We start from the raw sequence: 5562 nt of genomic DNA on the forward strand, positions 1-5562 counted from the left end.
AACCGCCGCCGTACGCGCATAGGCTCACTCTGTCACTCACACATGGCCGCTGTACTCAACTATTCCGTCGACGGATAGATCGCGGACGCGTGGTAAACCAGTAACCATCACGCGCCAATCTTTTTCCTCTGGTTCGAGATCACGCGGCCGGCCGAAATTAAGAGGATTGAGATCTATCATGGACCGTCTGTCACTCTCTCCTCCGTGCCTTCCTCGCGAACCCATCCAAAAAGAGCCGGCCGCGATGGCGAAAGGCGAAGCGATCAAGCCGGTGAGCGTGAGGGGGCGACGCTGACAGCGCAACCGCGAGCGGAGATCCGCGCAGATCGTGGCCGCTTTGCCCATGAATCGGATCACATGCAGACGCAGGCAGGCAAAATGTGTGTGCTCCGGCCGGGGCCTGCGTGATTACCCTGCTGAGTGCTGATGATGCGTAGCGTAACTAACCGGAAAGCAAAGCAAAGCAAAGCAGGCGACCTCGACGCAGCAGCGGCATGGCATGGAAGGAAGACATGTTGCGATCCCTGCAGCAACAGATAGAGCAGAGCAGAGCACCCAGGAAGAGTGTGATAAAGATGAGGATAAAGATCCGACTCCACCACCGGCCGGCGCTGCCGGTCTCCTGGTCTGATCATTTTGATCCTCCCGTCCTGGCCGGCAGCGACGCCGACCGAATCAGTGAATCACCTCCGGTGGTCGCCGGCCGGCCACGCGTGGTGGGGAGAGCGGCGCACCGCGCACACGACAGGCGGCAGAAGGGCTTCGCTGGCACCAGCGCCAGGGATACTGCTAAAAAGGCAGATTTGGTGCCTCTGGTGGAGGGTGCAGATGCAGTAGACTCCACGAAATACTGTGTTAAAATAGAAAGAGGTTATTTTTTTTCAAAAAGAGGGTATGCCACAGCCTCTACATCTGAATGATGCATACGGCCAATATTATTAATAAGCAAAATATCCAACAGAAGTCTCCAAGTCTCAGACAACGAAAGAAAAAAAGGCTCCAAAAGAGCTAAAATAAAAAAAGACAAAGCCACAACCGGCTGGCATAAAAAGATAATGTCAGGTTGAAAATATCCCATTACATGACTATCCTATTACATGATCGTCATCCAAACCGGTTGAAAATATCCCGTGCTACCGTCTCCCATCGGATAGACCCAGTAACCAAACACTCCCTGGCCTTCGTCGGAGTGAGTAACGACCACATACGGATCAATGCAGTGGCTCTGAAGATAACCTGCAAAAAGTTGATATTTGTTGTTCTCTTAAAAACCAAATCATTTCTGCAATTCCAGACAGCCCATAATAAAGCACACACTCCTACACGAATGTGTCTCGCTATATCATAATTTATCCCATCAAGCCACGTCCCAAATAACGTATTGATAAAATTCGGTGGAGTAATGTTAAAAGCTATATGGACCGACCGCCACATAATTTTTGCCATAGGACAATCCAGAAATAGATGTTTGATTGATTCGTGTTGGTCGCAGAAACTACATCTGGTAGATCCTGTCCAATTACGTTTTGCCAAATTATCCTTAGTTAAAATAACTTGCTTATGCACGAACCACATAAACACTTTGATTTTCAAAGGAACTTTAACTTTGCAAACATGTTTCGATCTAGGAAGCACACTAGAGTTGATAACATTCAAATACATGAATTTCACCAAGAATTCACCATTCTTAATTAGTTTCCAACATAACTGATCGGGCTGTTGGGACAGCTGAATATCCATTAATCTTCGAACAAGATTGAGCCAAGCTTCCCAACGGGCTCCCACTAGCGTCCTCCTAAATTGAATATTAAGCGGAATGGACTGCATAACTGTTGCAACGTAAGCATCTCTACGCTGAACAATGTTATACAGAAAAGGATATTGGAGCGCGAGGGGCGTCTCCCCTAGCCATGTATCCTCCCAGAACCTCGTAGCAGTACCGTTTTCAAGTATGAATTTTGTCCTATTGAAGAAGAGTGGTTTAACTCTCATCAGTCCTTTCCAAAATGGCAAATCAGTCGGCCTTACTGTCACCTGGGACAAAGTTCTTGAATGAAGGTACTTGTTCCGCAAAATTTGAGCCCAAGTGGCTTCCGTCTCGACAGAAAGCTTAAACAACCACTTGCTAAGGAGACATCTGTTCTTCACTTCCAGATTCTCAATACCTAGACCCCCTTGGTCTTTCAGCCTACAGATGATATCCCATTTAGCAAGTCTGTATTTTCACTTAAGTTCATCACTCTACCAAAAGAAACGTGATCGATAGAAGTCTAGCCTCTTCCGGACTCCCACAGGAACCTTGAAAAACGAGAGAAGAAACATGGGCATACTTGTGAGGACCGAATTAATGAGAATTAACCGTCCTCCGTATGACATCAGCTTGCCTTTCCAGCAGCTCAATTTCTTCTCAAACCGATCCTCAATGCACTTCCATTCTCTATTGGTTAGCTTACGATGGTGAATTGGTATACCTAAATATGTAAAAGGTAAAGCCACCAATTCACACCCAAACAATTGCTTGTATGCATCTTGTTCATCAATAGCTCTTCCGAAACAGAACAACTCACTCTTGTGGAAGTTAATCTTTAATCTGGACAATTGTTCGAACAAGCATAACACTAGCTTCATGTTTCGTGCTTTTGCCAAGTCATGATCCATGAAAATGATAGTATCATCGGCATACTGTAGAATGGAAACACCCCCATCTACTAAGTGTGGGATGAGGCCTCCTACCTGACCCGCGTCCTTAGCCCTTCCTATAAGAATTGCCAACATATCGGCCACTATGTTGAAGAGAATAGGAGACATCAGATCCCCTTGCCTCAGTCCTTTGTGTGTTTGGAAATAGTGACCTATGTCATCATTTACTTTAATTCCAACACTCCCTTTTTGCGTGAAGGAGTCTACCTGGTGTCTCCAGGCCTGATCAAAGCCTTTCATACGCAAAGCCTGTTGAAGGAAGGGCCATTTGACCTTATCGTATGCTTTCTCAAAGTCCACTTTGAAAACTACACCATCTAGTTTTTTTTGAGTGGATTTCATGGAGTGTTTGATGCAGAACTACAACCCCTTCCAGGATGTTTCTGTCTGGCATAAAAGCAGTTTGGGACGCTACACAACAGAGTGCGCAATTTGCGTAAGCCTATTAGTCCCGACCTTGGTGGATATTTTGAAACTTACATTAAGAAGACAGATCGGCCTGAACTGCTCAATATGAAGGGCCTCTGTCTTCTTGGGAAGCAAAGTAACCATTCCAAAATTAAGTTGAAACAACTGAAGCTGTCCAGAGAAAAGATCATGGAACAAAGGAAGTAAATCCCGTTTGATGATATACCAACATTTTTTATAAAACTCCACCGGGAATCCATCCGGCCCGGGAGCCTTATTGTTCTTCATTTGTGAAATAGCCTCAAAGACCTCTTTCTCCGTAAATGGGGCAGCTAAGACCTCATTCTCGTCCGACGCAAGTTGAGGAACATCCTCAACCCTGGACTCATCTAAGGACACAAAGTTATCTTCCGGCGGCCCAAACAGCTGCTTATAGTAATTGGTGATATAGACTTTCAGATTATCTTGACCTAAAATCGTCCCCTCTTCCTGCTCAAGATGAAATATCCGCTTCTTGCGGTGCTTGCCATTTGCAATCATGTGAAAGAACTGAGTGTTATCATCCCCTTGGACGATTTTGCGAACCTTAGCTCGCAAAGCCCACTTAAATTCCTCCTCCCAAAGGAGATGTTTCAGTCTCAATTCCGCCTCTATCTTAGTTTCCAACTCTCTGGTATCTAAAATAGTAGATTCGGCTTTTAAGTCTAGGGACTGAATAAGTAAAAGGAGTATCTCCTTCTTAGCCTTATAAATCCCATGCGTATGTTTAGCCCATCCACGAAAGAATCTTCGCAGATGCCTAATCTTGTTCTGCCATCTCTCGATAGGAGACCTTCCTCCTGCGTCTTTAGCCCATTCTCTAGTGACCATCTCAAAGAACCCTTCTCTATCAAACCACGAGAGCTCAAAAGAAAAGGTGTCCTTATTCCCCACATGAGATGGATCGCCAGAGTCAACTAGCAACGGAGTGTGATCCGAAATTCCGCGCGATAACGCCTGGACAGTTACGAGAGGGAACTTCTTTTCCCATTCGACACTCGTAAGGACACGGTCCAGCTTCTCAAAAGTCGGGTTAGGTAGCGAATTATCCCAAGTAAATTTCCTACCAGATAACTCCATCTCTCTAAGATCCAAGCTTTCGATTATGGTGTTGAACATAAACGACCACCTGCCGTCAAAATTATCATTATTCTTCTCCTTCCTTCTTCGAATAATGTTAAAATCTCCCCCAACTAGGATTGGGAGTTGTTCGCTACCACAAATACGAACCAGATCAGCCAGAAAGTCTGGTTTAAGTGATGGCTGCGTGGCCCCATATACCGCCACCAAAGCCCAATTGAACCCATCGGCCTTAGATCTGACCCAAAATTTTACCGTAAAATCTCCCATGACCACACTCCGCACTTCCAGCGAATCACACCTAACTCCGAGTAGGACCCCTCCGGACCTTCCTCTTGGAGGTAGGCAATGCCAGTCAAAATCAACACCCCCGGATAAAATACTAAGGAATTGGGGGTAAAATTACCCCTTCTAGTCTCGGACAGGGCAATAAAATCCAACTAGTAGTCAACAGATGCTTCCGCTAGAAACCTTCTTTTAGCCAAGTCTTTAAGACCTCTGCTATTCCAAAAAATTCCACTCATATTTCATCATGAATATTTTTAGAGGTACGGATCCTAGCACTTCTACGCACAGCCGAAGCTGGATAAACCTTCCGTTTCCACTTCCGCTTAGGCTTATACGGATCCTCCTGCCGGTCCTCACAACTAGTCTCTCAGGATCTAGCCTCTGGAACATCTACATGACTCGAAACTAAAGGGGACTCGAGTCCCTCAGCCTCCTCTAACTCAGGGGCCAGATCCGAACAAAAACTATCAAGAGCCCTAACGCCCAACGCATCTATGTCGAAATCAGTTATGGGTTTAACAACTGCTATGTTACGAATCAATTCCAAAGCGCGCTCCGCTTTGAGATCGAGAATATCATTAACGGATTTATTGATTTCAGAACCATTACTACCTAGTGAGACCCCTAATTGATTTGCATTGTGAACAATCTCATCATTGGAAAAATGCAAAATCGAATTAGACAAACTGACAGACATACCAGTAGTGACCTCAATGTCACGAAGCTTGGCCGCCCGCATAGCGCACCTCAGCTGCATGTCATCCACATCCAGTTGCTCCTGGAGACGGCTGCTTATCCGCCGCCCCTTAGAAACAGGATCCGGGATCCCACCAAAAGCTATGACCTCCTCCCTCATCGCCCTGTTAGGAGTAAGGCCGCCTGCCTGACCCCCAACAGAGCTCAACTGAACTGGATCAACCGATAGATCACCAAGAGTCCTCAAGGCCTCTCGCGACCTTGGCCTGAGTCCGGATCCCGAATGCACCTCAGAAACACCTAGTGGCGCAGCAACAGGGCCTGTGAAAGTACCTGAGACAGGCGATGCCG

The sequence above is a fragment of the Triticum dicoccoides genome, chromosome 4A (genome assembly GCF_002162155.2).
Source record: "Triticum dicoccoides isolate Atlit2015 ecotype Zavitan chromosome 4A, WEW_v2.0, whole genome shotgun sequence".
Lineage (NCBI taxonomy): Eukaryota > Viridiplantae > Streptophyta > Magnoliopsida > Poales > Poaceae > Triticum > Triticum dicoccoides.